Source organism: Equus caballus, chromosome 15 (genome assembly GCF_041296265.1).
Source record: "Equus caballus isolate H_3958 breed thoroughbred chromosome 15, TB-T2T, whole genome shotgun sequence".
Classification (NCBI taxonomy): Eukaryota; Metazoa; Chordata; class Mammalia; order Perissodactyla; family Equidae; genus Equus; species Equus caballus.
The window spans coordinates 10,280,314-10,292,868 of NC_091698.1; the positions used below are offsets into that span (position 1 = coordinate 10,280,314).

At 37.5% G+C, this 12,555-nt stretch overlaps 1 long non-coding RNA gene across 2 annotated transcripts in view; it reads left to right on the forward strand.

Annotated features, from left to right (window-relative positions):
* LOC138917723 (uncharacterized) overlaps positions 1-11,513 on the forward strand; it is a 49,709-nt gene extending 38,196 nt beyond the window's left edge. For both annotated transcript variants that reach the window (XR_011426174.1, XR_011426175.1), the window contains one exon: positions 11,380-11,513. This is a non-coding gene — a long non-coding RNA (uncharacterized lncRNA). The remainder of the gene's footprint in view (positions 1-11,379) is intronic.
* The last annotated feature ends 1,042 nt before the right edge of the window (positions 11,514-12,555 follow it).

Below are 12,555 nucleotides of genomic sequence, written 5' to 3' on the forward strand. Positions count from 1 at the left end.
AGGTATATACCCAAACTAAAAATAAAGTGCTGGATTAGGGGTTATTCTTATAAATAGTGGCTTGATCATTCTGTCAAGATTGAGCATTAAAGCAGTTAAATATATTGTATGTAAATAGATTAATATGCAATAAATAGTTCCTTAGTAAATAATCAGTGACTGATATTTAAAACAAATTTGTCACAAATGTAGTAATATTAAATATCACTGTATTTATTAAATATTGCTCACCCATATTTATTTGTCACCTATATTAATAATTTAGCTATCAGCCTTTGCTAAGATTTCTCAATATGTATAGAAAATAGTTTTTACCTTAACGTTTATATAGCTTGTTTACTCATAATTTATAAGAAATATAATTTACTCTCACTTGAATATTAGTCTGCTCCCTTGCCAATGTAGAAAATGATGTTACTTCTTATGAATCAAATGCTGTCTAACCACACTATGACTAGCAGTTTTGTGTTGTGGCACTGAGCAAATTGAGGAATACAAAATAAATCAATTAATCTTACTTTTTGTTCTAGCATCCTTATTTTTTTTCAATCCCTTTCGCATTTTTATACCAAACAATAAACACACATGTACCATTTTACTTAGAGTAGTATAGTTATAGAGAGGTGATGAGAGATAGATAGGTAGATAGAGCTATAAATATAAATATAAATATATGAGTATCTGTAATAATTTAAGTACATGCAAATATGAATGTTTAACTTTAGGAAGTAGATTTAGAATTCAATGATATAACTAAGTTTACTTCAACGTTTCCCAAAGGTTTTATAAATAACACTTGGATAACATTTTTAAGGCGTAATATGATTTTGAAAGTAAATTATAATTTGTAATCCCGCAACTAAAACAATTATTTTCAATTTTTAAGAGATGCATATTTTCTTTTTTTAAAACAATTGGCAGCATAATATAAAGTAAGTAACCCACCTATCTTATGAGTCTTTCATTTCTAGTTAATGTTTTATTTGTAATTCCATTATATTTTTCACTTGTAAATTTTCCAATAGGGATTTGTCATATCTTACATCTGAGGTGGTTTGAGATTAGACTCACTCCAAAAATTTTATAGTAAAAACTTTTCAAAAATGTGTCAGCCATATTTATGTGTTCGTTTGTTTTAAAGAACACCTGGGTTTATTCAGAAATAACTTTTCTAAAATTTGCAGAAGCGGTCTTCATTTCTAACTAAGAATCAAGTGGTCTTATCTATGTTTGTTTACTTCCAGTACGTGACTGTGGTTTAAACTCCATAATTAAAATTTCCTTATAAGAATATTCTCTTGTCTTATAAATTCCTTATAAGACTTGTACATTAAGAAAAAACAAATTAAAAAAGAAAATTGCAAAATTATAATTTCATCACATAAAGGGAAGAGTCTATTTATCTAGTTCAATCAACACAAACCAGCTAGTGCAAACTTTACTAAGTTATTTTGGAGATACCAAACAAGTAGGTAGTTTAGTATGAAAAAAGATAAAGTGTCTCAAGTGTTAAGACACCTTCTGATTTTTAATACCACGTCTTATCTTTCCATCTAATATTTGGAGAAAGAGATAAGTATTACAGATTTCTCTCTTCTAATTTATTTTAAGACAAGTTACTTTCTGGACTCTCTATTTGTTTGTATTTTTATGTAATGAGATGTTTCCTCACTGGAATCAGACACCAAAAAAAAGCAATATTGCTTTCTTTCACTAAAACCCCAGTGCCTGGTATAGCTTATGGGTGATTAACTTTTGATGACAATCAGACCAAATGAATTATGATTTGAAAAACTACCATTGGGTATGGTCGTATAATAATGGTAAAAACAACTATGTTCACGCATTAGAAAAAATGAAATCAAACACCAACAACTTAAAGATTAAGATGTAAAAGGATCATTTGTTAGGGAGAAGTAGAGGTGAATAATAAATCAGTTGTGCTTAGCAGGTAAAACTCAGTTTGTTGTCTTCTGGGAGGTAAATTTTTGAGTGTAAACATTTATTTGAAAGATTAAATAAGATTTTAGCACGTACCAGTCACATGTTGGAGAAAGGTAATTTATGACAGAAACAGTGTAGCCAATTTTTTTCCAGGTAATTTTATTGGGATTATAGTGATTTGTAACACTGTGCAATTTCAGGTGTACCTTGTTTATCAATTCCTGAATACTCTCCATCATACTCACGCCCAGTAGTCCAGTTTTTCTCCATCACCACACATATGTGCCCCTTTATCCCTTTCGTCCACCCCCCAACCCCCTTCCACTCTGGTAACCACTAATCTATTCTCTTTATCCATGTATTTCTTATCTTCTACATACTCGTGAAATCATGCAGTGTTTGTCTTTGTCTGGCTTATTTCCCTTAACATCATACCCTCAAATTCCATCAATGTTGTTGCAAATAGGATGATTTTGTCTTTTTTATGGCTGAGTAGTATACCAGTGTATATATATACACCACATTTTCTTTATCCATTCATCTATAGATGGGAAGTTGGGTTGCTTTCACACCTTAGCTATTGTGAATAATGCTTCAATGAATATAGTAGTGTATAAGTCTCTTTGGATCTTTGATTTCCAGTTCTTTGGATAAATACCCAGTAGTAGGATAGATGGATCATATGCTATTTCTATTTTTAATTTTTTGAGAAATCTCCATACTGTTTTCCATAGTAGCTGCACCAGTTTGCATTCCCACCAGCAGTGTATGCAACATTCCCCTTTCTCCACATGCTCTACAACATTTGCTGTTTTTTACCTTGGTAATTTTAGCCACTCTGATCAGTGGAATGTGATATCTCATTGTAGTTTTGATTTGCATTTCCCTAATAATTAGTGATGTTGAGCATCATTTCATGTGGCTGTTGGCCATCTATCTATCTTCCTTGAAAAAATGTCTGTTCATATCCTCTCTCCATTTTTTGATTGGGTTGGTTGGGGTTTCTTTTGTTGAGTTGCATGACTTCTTTATATATTTTGGAGATCAACCCCTTGTCTGATAAATTATTTGCAAATATTTTCTCTCAGTTGATGGGTTGTCTTTCCATTTTGTTCCTGATTTTCTTTGCTTTGAAGAAGCGTTTTAGTCTGATGTAGTCCCATTTGTTAACCTCTTCTTTTGTTTCCCTTGGCTGAGTAGACATGGTATTTGAAAAGATGAGTCTAAGACAAATGTCAAAGACTGTATTGCCTATACTTTATTCTAGGAGTATTATGGTTTCAGGTCTTACATTCAAACCTTTAATACATTTAGAATTAATTTTTGTGTATGGTGCAAGATAATGGTCTACTTTCATTCTTTTGCATGTAGCTGTCCAGTTTTCCCAAAACCATTTATTGAAGAGACTTTCCTTTCTCCATTGTATGTTCTTGGCTCATTTGTCAAAGATTAACTGTCCATAGATGTGTGATTTTATTTCTGGGTTTCCCATTCTTATCCATTGATCTGTTTGTTTGTTTTGAATACTACAGCTTTGTAGTATGTTTTGAAGTCAGGGGTTGTGATGCCTCCAGCTATTTTCTTTTTTCTCAGGATTACTTTGGCTATTTGGAGTCTTCTGTTGTTCCCTATAAATTTTTGGATTTTTTGTACTATTTCTGTGAAGAATGTCAATGGGATTTTGATTAGGATTGCATTGAATCTGTAGGTTGCTTTAGGTAGTATGGACTTTTAACTATGTTTATTCTTTTGACCCATGAACATGGCATATCTTTCCATTTCTTTATATCTTCTATAATTTCTTCCAATAATGTCTTATAGTTTTCACTGTACAGGTCTTTTACCTCTTTGATTAAGTTTATTCATAGGTCTTTTATTCTTTTTGTTGTAATTGTAAATGGGATTGTATTCTTGATTTCTCTTTCTGCTAGTTCACTGTTAATGTATAGGAATGCAACTGATTTTTTAAAATTGATTTTGTACCTTGCAACTTTGCTGTAGTTATTTATAATAGTTTTCTGGTGGATATTTTAGGGTTTTCTATACATAGGATAATATAATCTGCAAATAACAAAAGTTTCACTTTTCCTTTCCAATCTGGATTCTTTTTATTTATTTTTCTTGCCTAATTGCTCTGGCCAATACTTCTGGTAGTATGTTGAATAAGAGTGGCAAGAGTGGCACCTTGTCTTGTTCCTGTTCTCAGAGCGATGGCTTTCAGTTTTTCACCATTAAAGATTATGTTGGCTGTGGGTTTATCATATATGGCCTTTATTATGTTGTACTTTCCTTCTATACTCATTTTATTGATAGATTTTTATCATAAATGGATGTTGGATCTTGTCAAATGCTTTCTGTGAATTTATTGCAATGATCATGTGATTCTTATTCCTCATTTTGTTAATGTGGTGTATTACATTGATTGATTTGGAGATGTTGAACCATCCTAGAAGCCCTGGAATAAATCCCACTTGATCATGGTGTACGATCCTTGTTATTTATTGCTGTATTGGGTTTGCCAATATTTTGTTGAGGATTTTTGCATTTATGTTCATTAGCAATATTGGCCTGTAGTTCTCCTTCTTTGTGTTGCCATTGTCTGCTTTTGGTATCAGGGCGATTTTGGCCTCATAGAATGTGTTAGGAAGCATTCCATCTTCTTCAATTTTTTTCAATAGTTTGAGAGGGAGAGATACGAACCTTCTTTGAATGTTTGGTAGAATTCTCCAGAGAAGTCATCTGGCCCTGGACTCCTGTTTTGTGGGAAGTTTTCAATTACTGCTTCAACCTCTGTACTTGTGATCGGTCTACTCAGATACCCTATTTCTTCTTGATTCAGTTTTGGGAGTGTGTATGAGTGTAGGAATTCATCCATTTCTTTTACATTATCGAACTTGTGGGCATATAGTTTTTCATAGTATCCTCTTATAATCCTTTGTATTTCTACAATATCTGTTGTAGTTTCCCCTCTTTAATTTCATATTTTATTTATTTGGCCTTCTCTCTTTTTGTTTGGTGTGTCTGGCTAAGAGTTTGTCAATTTTGTTTATCTTCTCAAAGAACCATCTCTTAGTTTCAGTCATCATTTCTATCCTTTTTTTTTGGTCTCTATTTCATTTTTTCTGCTCTGATTTTTATTATTTCCCTACTTTTTCTGACTTTGACCTTCATCTATTCTTCTTTTTCTAGCTCTGTTAGGTGCATTTTAGATTACTTATTTGAGATTTTTCTTGTTTGTTGTGGTGGGCCTGTACTGGTATGAATTTCCCTCTTATGACTGCATTTATTGCATCCCATAAGAGTTAGTATGTTGTATTTTCATTTTTGTTTGCCTCTAATCATTTTGTAATTTCCCCTTTGACTTATTCAGTGATCCAATAGTTGTTAAATAGCATATTGTTTAGTCTCCAGATATTTCTGACTTTCTCACTTTTGTTCGTATGGTTGATGTCCAGCTTCATAGTACTGTGATTGGAAAAGATGGTTAGCATGATTTCAATCTCCTTAAATTTACTGAGGCTTGCCCTTTGTCCAAGCATATACTCTATCTTTGATAATGTTCCATGTGTACTTGAGAAGAATGTGTATTCTGCTGTTTGAGGATGGGATGTTCTCTCTATATATATCTATTAAGCCCATCTGCTCAAGTGTTTCATTGAAATCCACTATTTCCTTGTCGACCTTCTGTCTGGATGGTCTATCTATTGACGTAAGTGGGGTGTTGATGTCCCCTACTATGATTGTGTTGCTGTGAATTTCTCCCTTAAGGTCTGTTCATCATTGCTTTATGTACTTTGGCGTCTCGGTGTTAAGTGCATATATATTAATGTGTTATGTCCTCTTGGCAGAAAATCCCTTTTATCATTGTCTCCTGCCCCTCTTTGTCTCTCCTTGTCTTTTTTATCTTGAAGTCTGCTTTGTCTGATATAAGTATGGCAACACTTGCTTCCTTTTATTTGCTGTTTGCTTGGAGTATTGTCTTCTATTCCTTTTCGCTAAGCCTGTGTTTGTCTTTAGAGCTGAGATGTGTTTCCTGGAGGCAGCATATTGTTGGGTCTTCTTTTTTAATCCACTAAGCTGCTCTGTGTCTTTTGATCGGAGAATTCCATCCATTGACATTTAGAGTTATTATTGATATTTGAAAGCTTAATGCTTTCATTTTATCTCTTGTTTTCCAGCTGTTCTATGTTTCCACTGTTTTCATTCCCTTGTATGTCTGATTGCCATTTCACTTTGGAGGTTTTCTTTGGTGGTTTTGCAGATTTTCTTTTTATTTATGAATTGTGGCTCTGCTCTGATTTTTTGTTTAGTCGTTACAGTTACATTTGCACAAAAGATCTCATAGATGAGATTCTCTATTTTCTCACAGCCTCTTTTCTCCACTAGCCTAAGTAAGTTCCATCCCTTTCCTCCAGCCTATCCTGTTTTTCATACACTATTGTTTCTTAGTTAGTAAGTTCTTTCTTGCATTGAGTGGAAGTGTACTTTCTTACTTCTCCTACCCATCCTGTCTTTTGGAGACACAAGTAGAGTCTGGATCCCAGTTCCATGGAACATCCTTAGAAAAATGGGAAGATGGTCAAGTATTCTCAGACTTTTTGAGTTGAAGCATCTCCAGTTCATCAGCCATCCCTTAAAAAACATGGTTTCATGTCAGGTCACCACATTGGTAGTTTCTTTTGTTTCAATTCATTTTTAAACAGTAGGATTTGGAAGGGAATGCACTACTCTAGGCATGGCTTGATTAGCAAAAGATAGATTCCCATGTCTCATATTAGAGCACTTTTCTGCTATCAGTATAGGTAAGAATATTCCCTTTCTTCTTGTACATACTGTATATGATTATCAACTCTATCCTTTTGATGACCACATCATACAGTGATGACTACATCATACATTGAGTTAAAGAAAAAAGAAAACCATTAGATCTGTCTAACTATACATTCATCCTGTTTTTATGCATTAGTTTTGGGGCTAACCCTGGGAAGTTATGTTTATCCTGTTAGGTTTCTTTTGATTGGGTTACTACAATCCTAATTTTGGTTGACTCTAAGGCTTCTAGCTTAAAAAAACTAGTAGATGATTATGCCATCAACTGAGATCAAAAATACAGGAGAAACGTGTGTGTGTACATGCACGCATGCATGCATGCATTAAAGGAGGACTGAGGATGGAAGCCTGAGGAATCCCAATGTTAAGAGGCAGCTGGGAGAAAGGAGGCAACAGAAGACACCAAGAAGGGGTGGGCCATAGTGTGTTATGAAAAGGAGAGGAGTATCTTGGAAGGTGGACTGACTGTGTATTCAGGATATGGTAGACACCTGAATACATAATGAAAAGGACATGATCTCTGCCTCTGCTCCTGTTTTGATTTGCTCCATGGTTCAGCTCTTCATTTAATGGCACTACCTAGTCCATCGTGCCTGAAAACTTGCAGTCATCTTTTATTTGTCCTTCATAATCTCGCATATATTGAGTTAACCACGTTTTACTGACAAAACATCGTTTTGAATTATAGCATACTTTCTGGGAAAAGCACACAAATCTTTAGTATCTAGCTCAATGACTTTCTTTAACAATGTAAATACACTATAATAGCCACCCCCTAGATCAAGGCATTCACTATTCTGGCTCTCCAGAAGCCTCTATCATGCCCCTTTGCAGAAATTACTCCCACCCAAGGTAATCACTACTCTGACTTCTATCTCTGTAGCTTAGTTTTTCCAGTTTTTGAATTAATGTAAATAGAATTATACTCTATGTACTCCTTTCTACCAGGCTCCTTTTATTAAACATCCTGTCTGAGATTAATCCATGTTGTTGCAGGTAATTTGTTGGCTTTTATATAGCTCTGTAGATATGATTATTTATTATTGCATAACACATTAGTTTTGGTTATTGATAACTGTGTAACATGGAACTCCAAATTAGTGGAGTGAAACAGTAACCATTTTATTAGTCAGATTCCGTGGGTTAGAAATTTATTAGGGAGACATTTCCCTGTTCTCTTATGGTTAGGGTCTAGAATCATTTAGAGGCTCTTTCACTCACATGAATGGTACCTTGGCTGGGATGTCTTGAAGACCAAAATCCTCTGGGATCGTTCACAAGGACACCTACATTTCTTGTTTTGAAAAGTGGCTGTTTTATTTTTCCAATGGTACATCTCAAGTGCAATTTCAATGGAGATGGAAACTTCTACTTGAAAGTTGTTCTCCTTCTTTGCTACTTTTGGGTCCCAAGTGACTTGATCAAATAGTGTTCAGATATTGCTGATACAAAGGCTGTACTGGGGTTGGTGATCATATATGACCAGAGGAAACTTAATGTCGGTATCTAGAAGCAGAGATTCCTTTGAGGAAGGGAGGAGGTTTAGGAAATGCATGGTGAGCATAGTCTGTCTGGTGTTGGATAAAATCACAAGAATTTGGGGATGAACTCCTGCCTCCTCATCCTGGCCCCTGGTCTTGAGATACCAAGTATAAATGGACATGGTGTGTGTCAGGGCTTGTGTTGGTGGTCTATTTTCTCAGTGCATATGGTTCGTCTTCTGTTTGGGAACTAAGTCTTATCACCTGATCGCCAGCATAGCAGTTGCTATGAAGGTGGCTGTGCCCTGGTTGCAGATTCTCCATGAGGAGATTCTCCGTGAGGCCTTAGCTCTTCACAGCTTGTTGGCTGGGTTCCCTGAGCAAGCTTCCTGAGAGTGGCACATCCTTGGGAGTCACATAACACCACTTCCACAGAACAACACCTATTCTGTTGATTGAAGTAGAGAAACACCTGCTTAGATTCAAGAGGAGGGAACCTAAACCTCACATATTTATGGCATGTGTCTCCAAGAATTTGTGGCCAATTTTTAAAACCACCATGAAGTAGATACCTGAATTGATTTATCCATTCTATTGTAGATCGATATTTGAGTACTTTCTACTATGGAGGAATAAGGAGAATGATGCTCTAATCATTCTTGCTCCTTTCTCTTGGTTCACATGTTTGCATTTTAGTTGACTGCATATCTAAGAGTACAATTGCTGGTCACCTTGTATGTATATTTCTGCTTCACTAGATAGATCCTGCCAAGCAGTTTTCCAAAGTGGTTGTACAAATTCATAGTCTTACCAGCAATGTGTGAAAATTCCACTTGCTCTGCAGCCTTACCTCCTATTGCTGCCATAGTTCAACTTTTAATACCTGGTTTTAACCCTTCTGTGGTTGTGTATGAGATCTCAGTGTGGTTGTATTGCCCTTTCCCTGATAACTAGTGTTGAGCACATTTACATATGCTTGTTAGACTTACATATGCTTGTTAGACATTGGGACATGCTGTGTTGTGATGTGCCTATTCAAGTCTTTTGCCCATTTTTAACAAATTGGGTTGTTTCCCTTTTTTCTTATTGTGATGATGAAGTTTGTATGTATTCTGCATGTGAATCCTGTTTTGACTACTAGAATTGGAAACGTCTCTTCCCATCCTGCAACTTGCCAATTCCCTCTTGTAATGTGTCTTTTCACAAACTGCAATTCTAAATTTTAATGAATTCCAGTTTACCAATCTTTTTTTTTTAAAGAGAGAGTGTTTGTGTGTGTATGTTTGTGGGGGTCTTCTTTAAGAAGTTTTTGCTACCCTGTCGTCCTGAAGATGTTTTCTTATGTTGTCTTCTCGATGCTTTATTATTTTACCTTTCACCTTTAGGTGAAAGTGTCCAGGAATTGAGTTTTGTGTGTTGTGAGGGTAGGGGTCAAAGTTTCTTCTATATCCATATGCTTATCTCTATGAGTAATAACAGGCAGCATTGGGACAGGTGGACACAAGCCTGGGAGTTAGGGGTCATGTATTCTCAGGCTTAACCAACAGTTAAAGCACCCTCTGAACTTGGGCATGTTATTTTCCCAGTTCTCCCTCCTCTCAGACTCCTTCCTTCTTCCCTTCCTTCCTTCCTCCCTTTCTCGCTCCCTCCATCCGTTCTTTCCTTCCTTCCTTCCATCTAGCCATCCAAACGTCTGTCCAGATATCAATGTATCCAACTGTCCTTCTGCATGTTCACCTGTTTATCCTTCTCCTCTCCTTCCATACTCTTTCCTCCCATAGCTCCAACTTCTCTTCCTTGTCTTTATTCTTCCTGCTTTCCCTTTGACCCTCCATTTGTCCACTCTTCCTCTGTCCATCCAAGTATCCTTTCTGTCTGTGCCTCTACCTATTTCTTTTTTCCGTCTCTCTCTTCAACCACACTCACTCTCTTAGGTTCATCTCATTCACAGTCTTGCTCTTCCCTCTACTCACACAATCACTCCTTATGTCACTCACGTTTATGGCTCACCTGTGAATGATTGTCCTGGAACAGCCACTAGTGGAACACAGAGGAGCCTGGGGGGCTTCTTCACTCTGTGTGGAGCTCTGGCCCCCCACCTTTGATGACAGTTGTTTCCACAGCTTCTGAACCAGGCACCATGTTCCTGCCTACTTCCTCATGACCAGACCCACCACAAGCCACCACAAGTATATGGGGCCCCTCTTCCTTCCTAAGAGAAGCCCTCTAGCCCCACACATCCACCAGTCAATTATTAATCGGGAGCTGGGAAGCCAAGGTATGGAATTCTGGTTTTAGGGCCGTCATACTGATCACAAAGATTATACCAATAATTCAATCTGATGCCAGTCCTTGAGCCCCTAGTCTTGTCAAATTAAGAAACAAATATAGCATAAGGGGGGATGCTTTGAGGAGAGGCACCTGGCAACATTTGACGGGGATGGACTTTCTGCAGAAAGTTTTGCCTAATTTGGATCTTTAATAATGAGTAAGAGTTACCGAGGAAAATAAGGTATGGTAAGTGTTCCTGGCAGAGGGAATTCCATGAGGAAAGGCCCAGTATCCAAAAACAGCATAGTGTATGGAAGAATTGATAGGAATTTGGTTTGCCTGAAGCACAAAGCCAAACTCAGAGTGAATGAATCAATGAGGCTGAAGAGTCAGCAGGAGCCAGATTTGGAAGGGCCTTGAGTTCCAGGTCAAGAAACGTGAACTTAATTCTGAAGACCTTAGAGAGCATGGGTGTTACTAGAGCAGGAGTGCTCCTAGTGAGATTTTCATTTCAAAATTTTTTTCTAATGTTCAAGGCAGAGAGCATCCTTTAGACAGAGCATCCAATGAGTCTGTTAAGGTGTTGTTTCTGGTGAGAAAAGACAAGACAGGGCTGGGACATGGATGGAGAGAAGAAATGTAATGAGGACCATTCTGCGAGTGGAATTGGTGTTACTAGGAAGTGAGGCAGAAGGATCTGAGCAGAAATGCTGGCTTCAACATGGATGACCACATCAGTGGGTGGTGGGACCACTGGGAGAGAGGATAAATGATTATAATGAATGTGGGCCTCTGATCTGGCCGCAGGCCAGCTCTCAGTGATGGCCATATCTGCCCCCCCCCCTTACTGCAGCTGAGGCACGACCTGAAGACCCTCACCCTCAACTTCAGCATCTCCAACCTCCAGTATTCAACAGACATGAGCAAGGGCTCAGGCACGTTCAACTCCACTGGGAGAGTCCTGCAGCACCTGATGAGACCCTGGTGCCCGCAGCTCCTGGTAAGATGAGCCCCAGCCAGCCACTCCCCAAGTACTGTCTCTCCTGCTCATCCTCCTCCTCCTCCTTTCTCCACAGCTTTGATCCTTGTTCAAGAAGAGTAGCCTGGGCCCCTTGTACATGGATTTTGGACTGATTTCCCTCAGGTAATTTCCTTTTCATAGAATTTGCCAGTCATGACCACTTTTGGTGACCACCCCATTTTTCAATTTTCACACTGACTGCCAATTTGCTCCTCCCTCACTCTGGCCACCATTATCAGAGGTTTCAGGACATCTCTCTAGAGTCCCCCTCTCCCTGGGCCTCAGAAGGATGGGGCAGCCACTGGTGTGGATTCTGTCTGCACCTACCACGCTCACTCCATGGCTCATGACAGAGGCCACGTGTGACCAAGAGCAGCATTCCTGGGAGCTGAAACAGCTTACCCACCATGTCACCCCAAGGGACCTCTACCACCTGGTCAGGGACAGCCTTTTTGTCAGTGGTAAGTGTTCATGCAGAGCTTAGAATTACAATGATCATTACTTATACTGTTCTATTTTATTTCCTCTTTAACAATCAGCCCAAGTTCTGGTTGGGGGACACCTTCCTCAAACCTCCAAAGGGAGACTCTCTCTTGTTATTTTAGATCTGATTTATATACTATGTGTTTGCATTTCTTAGGGTTTTCTCTATAAATTATCAAGTCATCTGCAAAAGGAAATAATTTTACATATTCCTTTCGAATTTAGATGCCTTTTAAAAATTTGTGTTGCCTAAGTGCCCTCATTAGAACCTCTAGTTCAAGGTGAATAACACATGAAACGAGGGCCGAGAACATTGTTTTGTCCCTGGTCTTAGGGGGAAATTGTCAGTCTTTCACCACCGACTGTGATATTACCTGTCGGTTTTCAAGGATTTTACTTATTAGATTGATAAAGTTCCTTTCTGTTCCTAATGCGTTGAGTGTTATTTGTTTTTCTTTTTTAAATATTAAGGATGTTGTATTTTGTGAAATTCTCTTTTGTATGTCTGTATCATGGTCAAGTGGC